This window comes from Stegastes partitus, unplaced genomic scaffold (genome assembly GCF_000690725.1).
Source record: "Stegastes partitus isolate 25-593 unplaced genomic scaffold, Stegastes_partitus-1.0.2 Scaffold544, whole genome shotgun sequence".
Classification (NCBI taxonomy): Eukaryota; Metazoa; Chordata; class Actinopteri; family Pomacentridae; genus Stegastes; species Stegastes partitus.
The window spans coordinates 377726-389357 of NW_007578275.1; the positions used below are offsets into that span (position 1 = coordinate 377726).

At 41.8% G+C, this 11632-nt stretch overlaps 1 protein-coding gene across 1 annotated transcript in view; it reads right to left on the reverse strand.

The window, feature by feature from the left end:
* Positions 1–7554, reverse strand: part of kank4 (KN motif and ankyrin repeat domains 4) — a 90639-nt gene extending 83085 nt beyond the window's left edge. Inside the window, exon 1 of the mRNA XM_008288165.1 lies at positions 7242–7554. The gene's annotated coding sequence lies outside the window, so the exon portion shown is untranslated. The remainder of the gene's footprint in view (positions 1–7241) is intronic.
* Positions 7555–11632: the final 4078 nt, after the last annotated feature.

The window sequence follows — 11632 nt, forward strand, 5'->3', positions numbered from 1 at the left end:
AACACTCCAACAGGAAGTTCCTGCCTCCTGCATCCAGCCAATTAAAACACAGTATTTGGCGATGAAGGTTCCATTAAGGAAGTCCCATGTTCCCCTCAGCGCTCTTGACTTCTCTCACGACAGACTCTGTTTTTTCCTGCCTGTCAATGCCAGGAACCCATTAAGAAGCAGTGCTGGGGATACAACGCAAGGAAACAATGTAAGGATGGACCCAGTCATTGTTCCTCAGTGTTGCTCCTTGAGAAATGTCCGGCCATGTTGCTTTATTTCTGGCTGAGATGTAGTGAAGGACCTAGCGTTAAACTTTACCTGAAAACCTGATTGTATAGTCTATGTCTGTGCTTTTAGCTCTCTGGAAACTGCACTGACACCCTTGTCCTTTGAGAACTGGACTGAACCAAGTAGATAATCATTTATCGTAAGAATTTATTTTTGCTATCATCCTACAGTAAGGCAGTTTTGGAATATTTTGTTTTTGATGCATTTAACGAACCTGAGCCTGCTCCCAGTAGTGTTAGAATTATTTTATTTCTTTTATTTCACCTCCATTCCAGCAAATACAATGTCATTCTAAAGACAAGTAAGCGAGATAAAACATCCTTCAGAAAGTAGTTATCAGGACTGTGAAATGTACACAGTTTTGACAGCGTGGTTTTGCTGGAAAATGAAAGTCCAGCTCGTGTCCTCCACCCAACTCGAAACCAAAGAACAAGGGAAAGTCTTACAGCATTGTTCCTCTGATCTCCATCGCCCTCCTCAGTGCTGAACTGCAGCCCACCTCAGTGACCCTTGTCCTGTTGAACTCACCCACTCGCACATCCACCATGGAAACTCCACAAAAACACACGTACCATTGTTGAGCTCTGTAACAATGCGAATATGACCTATTGTTTTTCAAAGAGTGCGCTGATTCCCATAGGAATATATCTAAGAAAACATCAAATTACATTGATCTTGTTCAGTGACTGCATAGGTATCCCATTTTTAAAGATTTCAACAAAAGTCTGAAAGTCTTTCAGATTTCAGCCTGGCACACTGGCATTGTGGTGACAAATAGGTCAAAGGGAAAGTGAATACAGATATCACACGTGGGAAATTAAAAACACGGTCTTCTGCAAGGCTACTGTCACTACATACACAGAAGGGGGTGTTTTGGCATAACTGGCAGCACAAAGCAAAGCACAGCATGAAGGTTGGGGAATGGGATGAATCATCAGCTTATTGCAATACACTGAATCTGTGGCAGACTGCCTTGGTCACCAAAATAGGCACCTTTATATTTTCCTCTTATCAGTGCAATAAAGATGGTGAAAATTTGTACAACTGGTGCGTAATTGGAACTTGAGATTTTAGTCTTTGATCACCAATTATTTGTATCTGTGCAATATCCTAACTGGCATGAAACAGCTGACAGTGGCCTTTCGAGAAATGTGTTTCTCCTGTAGTGGAGTAAGGGTGACCAGTGAGTCATGCCTCTAATCACATACTGATCAGAATAACATTGATCTGAACTACTTTGCCTGATTTGCCAAAGGACCCAAACTGATAGATCAGATCAGTTGAGAGTCTGTAGTCAGACTTTGCTGCACAGAGATCTAAGCCAGCTGACATTCCTTTACACACAAAATGTGCTTTCAGGGCAAAGGAAGAAATCTGCCTACCTTGGCAATGACTTCAATGCAGGCTGGCCTCAGTCCAAAACTGGGCTGGATCAACCTCAGCCACAACAAACTCATGAATTGTCTGGGGCCAAAGTGCTGATGTCTACAAACTTCTCCATTGATCAAATGTAAATAAAGCTGCACCTTTTTTTTTTTTTTTTTTGGATACACAAGTGTTTCTTTTAAATGTAATATTGCAGAGTTCTCTTGTTTCTTTCGTTCCTTCTGTCTGAGGTAAATGGATGAAAAAAATGTTCTTAATCTGTTCACTGCAGTGTTTCAGACTGATTGGTTATTAACCCGCTCAGCCCCAAAAGGCATGTTATCTTTTTTTTTTTTTTTTAATCACCAAAATTAAGCCATTCATCAACGCTAGAGATTCTGTAATTAAGAAAAAAAAAGTCTATGCTTCTTTGTGCAACTGTGAAGCCATTAGAGATTTTGACAATGTGACAAAAATGAAGAGACTGAACTGCTGAGACAAGCATAGAAACAAATTAAAACTAGGGCGTTAAACATCTATAGTATATAGAATCAACTAACATTTGTAACACCTGTGGATTTCTTGATTGAAAAATGTCATACATGTTGATTCCACTTTTAAATTTCTAAAGCAAACAATCAAAGAAATTCAATGTCTATTTTTTTTTTTTGTCATGATTTATGGAATTACAACAAGACATTTTTCGAGATCTTTCTACTTATAGCGATGGTTATGCTGTTTAAATAGAGGTGTAGGACTTTTTTATATATCCACAGTATGCAAAAATTTGGCAGGAGAAACTGCTTGGGGTTCAGAGGGTTAAGAGAAATGTTCCTCTCACTTCTATCTGCTCCAAAAACCATCAGAAAACCGCAGAGCGACTTCCCCTACACTTCTGCAAAATCCTACTGTTTTGAACGCTGCAGTCGGTGGGACGCTGCGGTTTTGCAGATCTGAACTGCTGTGGGCACAAAGTATACACACAAACACACACCTCTGGCCCACTGTGAACTTTCCCTTCTGCTGACGCTGATAGGAAGGAACACACCTCCAGCTCTGAGATACCAACACGGTGAGCGAGAGAGCTGTGAAAGCATGGCACAGCTGAGCAATAGTGTGTCAACAGAGAATGAGATTAGTAGTGCTGTCCTTAGGCGTTCACTCAGCTGGTGTGTGAGTGTGTGTGTGTGCTGCTCTGACTCCTGGCTCTCATGTACTATATCTGTGTGTGTTCTCAGCGAGGGGTTTTTGGTTTTCTTTGACTGACACAGACAGAGAGTTTAGGGAGTCTGTCTCCCTCCCACAGCAAGAGTTAAGAAGCCCTAAAGCTCCTTAGCCCAGACTCTGCCACTTGTTCGATGAAAGAACATCTTTTTTTAAACACAGTGGAGATAAAACAATAAAAAAAAAAATCCAACCTTGTGCTGCCCTGCGTGGCGCAACCTCAAGCACACTTGCAGGGAAGTGTTTCTGGAAGCTCCCACACACCCTCACAGGTTCATTATTTATTTCAAGCTATTCTAGTCTTTGTGGTCGATTGTTAGGTTCTGTAAAGGAACTGAACATCTTTATCCCTTCAAGCAATCAACTTAGCAAACACATTTGTATACAAACACACTCACGCTGTGTGGGCCAACACAGGCATTTACAGGTTCAGTGAAGCCTTATAGGAAAAGTCAATGCATGTTAAAGTCTGGAGAACATGAACCACATGGGAGCGCTGGGCACTCAGCCAGTCCAGACAGAGCACGGACTGGCATCTACTGGCACCGGCCAACTTCACACGCCACGCACATTACTGCCCATCTCAGCTCTCGACACGCTGCTCGAGACATGCCAGACACATCCATGTTTATGTGAAGGAATCGTGACATGTGGCATGTGGTTTGTGTTGAGTTGTTTCTTTGCTGACAGCTATCTTTAGAATAGTAAGAGCCTGAATCGTGACCATCACATACACAAACACGAGGGGAGGGCTGAGGGATGAAAAGCATAGCATGTTTAGTTGTTCACTGTGAACCAATTGTTCTGTTCTTTGCTCTGTGTAAGGACAGCCATCCTAAGATGCTCACTGGAGTGGCTACAGATTCTGGGTGGGCCCAGGGTGTGTGTGTGTGTGTGTGTGTGTGTGTGTGTGTGTGTCTGCCTCAGTGCTTCAATACACTTTCCATCAGATTAAGCTGCTAAGCCTTTTCTATACAGTTCTACCTAAGGCCTGGTCCCTAATGGTCTGGTTTCCACTGGACAACCAAACTGGGCTAATTTACTACTCTGCTAGTTTACCCCAGAAAATATTTGTTTTTCCCTTTATAGTTAATTTCAACAGTGATGCTTTGACCTAAATTCTAACATCAGCGAACATTTAGGATGTGTTTACCATGTTCACGGGTTTAGCTTAGCAGGTCAACATGCTCAATTAGAACCAAACCCAAACTGCGGTTGATGTTGAGGTTATTTTTGCAGGTATTTACTCATAAACTGAAGTATTGGACAAATTCAGAGTTTGACCTGATGATGTCGCTGGATAAAAAAAATAATCAGGATCGCCAAAGTCATCATCAGTGTTGAGTAGTTGCTTCACTACGAGTAGCAGCATTACTGGTTTAGCTACATTTCTCAGCAGTGTGGAGTTAACGGCACACTTTTCTGAATCAAAGAGGTTCATGTAGAGTGGTAGCATCCACACAAGGGAGATTTCTGAGGTGACAAGAGGCTTATGTTTGCATGCAGGACTGGTATTACCTGGGAACCTCATGTGATTTAGAAATTATCCCCCACATCTGTTTGTCATGTGGCACATTCACATGATAAGCAAAGAGTGTGTTTCACTGGAATTGACTGACATTGTCCTTGCATGTGATATTATTAAGCCTCCACTAAATAAATGGTAAAAGGTCTGTAATTACATAGATTTTTTTGACTCTTTAAGTCAATCACACATAAACTAACACTCCAATTGTGGCAGAGCTACCATTCAAGGTTCTCATCTGCCATCAGGAGCAACTTGCGGTTTAGTGTCTTGCCCAGAAGCACCTTGGAACAAGGAGGTTCAAGCCGCCAACCTTGTGTAACCTGCTCTATTTCCTGAGCCCTCAATAACTAATGACTGCTGAGGCGTCCAAAAGACAGAAAATGTTCCTTGCAGTCTGTTGCCATACAAGCCATGCATTTAATCATGCTTCAAGATTGTACTCTTCTAATAGATGTGAGCTTTCTGTGAACAGGTCTCCATGCTGTGTAGAGACATAAGCCTCCTGAATCTGCACCCAAAAAGCTCCAAGCTTTCAATTATAACTGCCTTATTAATTCTTAAACAGAAAGGAGGCAGAAGAAAGGTGGAGAGGAAACAAAAAAAAAAAAAAAAAAATACAATGCAAAATGAGATGCCGTTTCCTACGGGACTAATAATGGACCTCTGTTTAGTGCAATGTGGTAGGTGGTTTGAAGGGGAATTTTTGCTTAACAAATTACTGGCAGATTCACACAGAATTAAGATCACAGATGACCAAGTACTTGGGACTGGAAGTTCTAAGCCCAAAGACAACGGAGCTTTCATTAAGATCTGAAATAAAATTAAGGATTGGTGATGATTGGTATGACAGAAACATGACCCACCAGTCCTTAGTCCAGTCTGCCAGCAGCAGCTTAACTGGTCAACAGGTAACTACTAGCTCACTACATGTCTCTCCATCCAATTTTTGTTGTGAAATCTCAACCTCATGTTGGCACGACAGGAAAAGTCATTTGATCACCTCAGTCATTAAGATTCTTCCTCAGGGGACCATGACAGTCTGTGCATAAAGCAGTTGACCAACATGGCTACAAGCAAGAACATCATACACGCATGACAATCCTGTTGTGGACTGTACATGTTAACAGATTTTTGTTTCAAATGTGCTTTTTGCTCTTATGCATTTGTCATTTGTGTGTTTTGTTGTATTGGCTGCTTTAACAGTATCATAGCTATTGGACACTGTGCTCACATAAACCCACACACACAGCAGTGGTTTGCAGTGGGAACATCAGAGGTCAGCTCCAAACAAATTTCATATTGTAGCGCAATACAAATCTTGTAACTTTCCTTTTGCTAATTTTATTTTAATATTTTAACTCAAAATATTACAAACTTCTCAGAGTGTAGAGAAGATTCTGTGAGACTTGGGATTACAAAAGCTCATCAGACAGTCTAAAAAATTCATGGATATCAGGCTTAAAAAAGGCACTCTTGCTTGTTTTCATTTCCTGAAAAGTTGACATTTCACAGATACACGGTTTCATCAGACAGTGTCAATTTGCAAATCACACATCATAGCATTGTTACACTGAACGCCTCTGACAGCCACCAGCATGAGAGCTGGTATGAGTCACCTCTCTGCACCTCCAAGGAAATCACACTGACTCACACACACACATGCAAACATAAACACGCAAAGACACACACAGCGAGGGGGCTGTGCGCTAATGCGGGTCAGCCGTATCTCGGAGGACAGCGCATGTGTATGTGTGAATAACAATGTGCCCTTTAACCCGAGCGTCGATGGAGGATTTCTTAATGTCGGTAAACGCAGCACACAGCCGCACGATGTGGCTCCCTGTGAACATGCACCATGTACTAGGAACTTTTTGCCTTTTTAATGTTGTGTAGCTGCGGTTAGCCAACCAACCATGGCCGATGGGCTGTGGCAGGCAGGCAGAGCAGTGACCAAAACTAACTGTGAATACATGCAGACCGTAAGAGAGAGAAGGAGAGAGACAGGGAGGCTCGAAGGAGGGAGAGCAAGCAAAGCAAAGAGATGCACCGTGAATTAACGCAGAAGCAACCAAGCAAAAGTTGCATATATGATCACTCTGAACAACAACCACGCTTTCTCTCCCCCTTGCCTGTTTAACGCATTTTTAACACCATGTCTGTATTATAACTGTGTGCATATGTGCACATGTCAGGCTCCAGCTGAAAAACATTAGTCAGGCCAGCAGGCAATTTTACTGAAACCTGGCCTTGCTAATGAAACGCTCCAGAGGAAGGATCAACTGGTATGGAGAGGCATAAAAGACAAACAGACGGAGCCGAGAGGAGAGTAAGGAGAATAAAGATAGAGATTTCCTTTGTTAGCATGTTTGTATGTGCACAAATATGTACAGTATGTGCATGCCTGGCTGGCAGTATCCGATTACACCGCAGATGCTGAAGATTTCAAAGCTCAGGGCAAAAAAAAAAAAAAAGAAATTCAATCAAAACCAGCACACAGAGCGAGAAAGAAGATAAAATCTACAGTCTTCACAGTATAGCTGCTATGCAATCTCTTGGTTTTTGTACCAGATAATGCCAAATGTGCAATCAGAATGAATATTGTTGGGACAGAAGAAAAATAAATGCAAAAACAGAGCACAGTGGCAAAAAGATTTTTTTTAAAAAAGAAAACATGAAGAATTAATAAGTGGAAAAAATAAAAGGTGAGGATGCCAAAAAAAAAAAAAAAAGGAGAGCACACAAGAAATAAACCGAATAAACAGCTGAGAAAGGAGAACGAGTGCAAAACAGTAAAATAAAGAGAAATAAGTAGAGAAAAGTGCAGACACATCTATGCTTCCCTTACCTCTGCAGCTGTGTGTGGTATCCTTTGGGACAAAAAATGTAGTGGGAAAGAAACTTCAGTTCCAGCAGCACTGCCACAGAGCCCCACTTTCTACAGCTTTCCAGGGTAATGCACATATATGTTTAAAAATATATATCTCTATCTGCTAGCCGCACGCAAACCCTTCAGTCCACCAGGACGGTGCTCTGTCTACCTACGTGGGTTTGTGTAAATATATCCTAGATGGTGATGAATAGTGGTGAGTGAAAGGAGAGTACTACGCTAGAGGGCAGACAGACTGGCTGAAACAGGAGAGCAGGGAGAGTGGAGAGCAGACTGAGTAGGATGGAAGAGCTGCTGCTTCCTAACATCAGAACGGCTGGGCTGGATACACCCACCTCCTCAGCACGCACCGAATGGGAGTCGCTTAGATGCTCTCAAGTATGCAAAGAGAGAGACAGAGAGAGAGAGAGAGAGAGAGAGAGAGATAGAGAGTGAGAGGTCCTATTTGCAGCCTGAGCTCTGATCTGATTTGATTTGATATATGCACATATGCATGCGAGGTTATGCACACATGCATAACCTCATATAGAGTCTCATTAACTTACTTTCACTGACACACATAGAACTATTTTCTCAGCTGTGCAGAGCCTGTAAGAAATGTCTGCAGGGGTGCTCAGCGAAAATAAATAAACCGGCTTATGTAAAAACAAAGCAAAGATGATCTTCATGCCTAAAATAACCGCTAATGACTTGAGTTTACCGCTCGCAGTATGTTTGTGTTAAGTTGCCAAAATTAGGTGATGAATCCAGCGGTTCTCACCCAGAGGTCTGGATGCCCCGAGAGGAGAACATTAACTGTTTGGCTAAATTGTTTGTTTTTGCTGTGATTTTCAATAAATCCTTCATATAGTGCTATTGCAATTAGTTGTTTAATGAAGAAGTCAAGCTTTAACAAACCCCTTTTTTTCCAGTTGCAAAAATGTGTAGGTTGCTTTCTCTCTTTTACATTAGAATCTGACCAGCCTGATATTGGAGGCCGATACTGGCCTGTAACAGAACTGTCGTATATCAGCAGCAGAGTATATCAAAAAGCATAAACAAAAAAAAACGATTTCTATTACAGGACATAAATTTGTAAGGTCTATACCTTACCATGTTAAGCGCTATGGGATGACATATGTTGTAAACTGGACTATACAAATAAAATTGAATTGAATTGAATAATACAGGAAAATATATCTGGGGTGATTCAGAAACTGTATCATCACATAATTCGTCGAGCAAAGCGGCTCCGACTTCATTTTAAAGCACCCTTACTGTCTGCAGCACATGTAGCAGAGTACGTATCACAGCTGAGAAAGCCAGAGTTTGTCCTCGAGGTGAGTTGCCAACTCGTTTGTGAAATACATTGGTGGAAAGTGAACAATGACACCATCATTTTACTTTTAAGTATGACTGCAACATATCTAAACAGCATTGGCTGATATATCAATATCAGAATTTGCTCCCAAAATAAAGGATCAGTCCAGCTCTATTTTACATGACTACAAATGAAAAAACTTTAACTTCTGGGCAGGTTGGGTAAAACAGGCACTGTGATGACATCAGCTTGCTCTCTGGGAAGCTGAGGGCATTTAATCGATGAAAGACAAAAGCGATAGAAAATAAAAGATGCATGCATTCATAAATGCATGCATCTTTCTGAATCTGCTCATCATAGAATGCAGTGGCAGGAAAAGGTTATTCGTGGACATGTGTGGACTGTATGTGAGTGTAGGAATCAGCATGATGGTTTATGAGGATAAAGAAGTGGAGGAAAATCACTGCATGCATGTGTGTATAAAGGGTTTGTTGTTGAGAAGCAAACTGTAGTAGATTTGACGACATGCCTCTCATTCTTGGAGTGCACCATTGCCTGTCGCTCAACATGCCTTCATTTTCCCTCCACTGTTCCCCTCCTGGGAGAGAAGGCGGCTGGAGGCAGGAGGCTGGAGGGGGCTGTTTTCTCGTGTCATGGGCTTTGAGCCGCCACACCACCCACCTCCACAGCTCCGGCCGTGAGAGCGTCGTGCCTCCTGGGACAAAGCCTGCCTTGATAAAGGCCAATTCCATAGCCCAGTGCATGGAGAAAGGACCTCATTACTACCACAGGTTAGAGGTTAAATTCTTGGTGGATTGGCCAGTAGGTGGCAATATCTGTGAAATGATCACATTCACAGCAGGTGCAGTTTGACTAAATTGAATGAAGTGGATAGTTTCCCTCCTCTTTATCCTTCACTCAGTGATTTGCCTTTTAAAAATGGAAAAAGTCTCCAATAAGTTGAAGAATATATCGCAGGAAGAGAGAATATTTTCACCACCACGTATTTAATAGTTGAAATCTGTTCAGTGATCTGGCTCAGTGTCTGGCTGTCCTGTTGCATCTAGTGTGTAATGCAATAGCCAATCAAAAACAAGGCCTTGTGTGGATTTCACTGCCTGCAGCTGAGGACACGGGTGGCGGGCTCTGACTTCGCTTGAGAAAACGATGTTATCAGGAGGTGATGATGGAAGTGAAACACAGTAATCCTCCTTTATAAGGCATCTCCTGGTTTGGATTTAGATGGGAAAGCGAGAAAGCAAACCTCACACCTTCTCATCGGCCAACCTTTGTAAATCTGGATTAAATCACACGCTGGTTACTTCATCTGTAATGAAATCTATCTTATAAAGCAATCACCAAACACCATAAATGTGATTTAAGGTTCCCAGGTTAAATGAGGTATGGGGGTTCTGGAAATGTACAGTTAAAGCCTTCTTAGAGCTGCAGATTGGAGAGATAACACAGGCATCAGACTGAGGATGGTGATTGCATGCAGTGGCTCTACTATCATCAGTCCCACAGCAAGTCCTGCACCCTCCAAACTACTACCTCCATCCACTATCAGCATCCCTGCTGCAACATCACTTGATCACCAAGCCAGCAAACCTGAGTGGTTTCTGGAAGCTGGAGCACAGGAGCTCCTGTCCATCGATATCTGTGCTGCTGACCAAGCAGCCACTCTGCAGCTACAGCAGCGGATCGTCCAGCAGACATACCGTCGTATTGACAAATGCCCACACTGGATGCATGCAGGGATGAAACGACGCACCTGTCATTTCCCATTTATTCGGTGCTGCATTCAGGTGCTGCGATCCTACACGTATCGTAAAAACGCACGCCAGCAACAACACTCAGTAGCTCCTATTAAAGCCAACATAGTGCAACTGATACAAATAAGCCCAAAAAGAGATTAAACAGGCTCATCCCCCGGAGAGCGATTCAAGCGGATTTGGGTTTATCAATTAACGCAGAAAGCAGAGAAAATAGTATCTTACCGTGGAAAATCGTGGAAAGAAGGATAGCCTGCTGGCTGTCAGATGAGGGGATGCTGTGGTGGAGGTGGGAATGATGCTGCTGGCCGCTCCAGCCTCCCGTTCGCCGGACAGTGTCGCCCCCTGCAGGCTCATAGTGGACACTGCAGGAAACAACCGTCATCAGCTGCTGTCTGACGTTTAGTCTTGTGCAAGAAATATCTTTTTTTTTTTTTTTTTTTTTTTAAATAAGGAAGAGTAATAGTTGTAAGACGCATCTCAATAATATAAAAATATCCACAAATTAAATTATTTGACTGGGTCATGCGAAAAGGAGTGTTGTGAAGTCATACAGTGGAAAATAGATTTTGCCTTTAAGTGCCTTCAAATTAAAAGCACGACAGCCCAGTGGAACTCAATATGGCTGTGTAACTTACTGTAACTTTTGCTCAGGTTTCTGCATCACATTTTTCTCAACACTACACCATCAGACTAATATAGTAACAGAGAAAATGTTAACTCAAACAAATCAGTTGAGGAAAAAAGCTCCAAAAGGGTAGAAGGCCTAAGCTGACAAGTATACACTTATTCTAACCCGAATTTAGCAGAAAACACATTGGCAAAATGACAAAATCTAAATTTTAATTTGTTAATGCAACAGCATGCTAACTGAAATGACATGGAGATGTAAAGTGTTACAAAACTGGTCCCCATTTCCGTACTATTACGAATTACTCTATTTTTTAAAGGAATTATTCGATTTCTGAAAACGATTGACCAGTGGTGCTAAATACCTAGATTATTTATTTATTTATTTAGCTGGAAGTAACTACTCACAAATGATGTTTTACAATTCACTGGTATTTCTTAAGCAAAAATACAAAAATATTATGTTGTACAAACTTTCAATTAATGCTTTCCAAGGGAGTTGCTTTTGATAATTAAAGCTTGGTCTGACTTCTCATTATGCCTCGTAAAAGATCGTCAACCAACTAGTTCTACGCGTTTAATTTGAAAAAAACTACTGGTGTTACTTATTTAACTTGACCACCGCTTTACAAAAAAACTACAAAGAT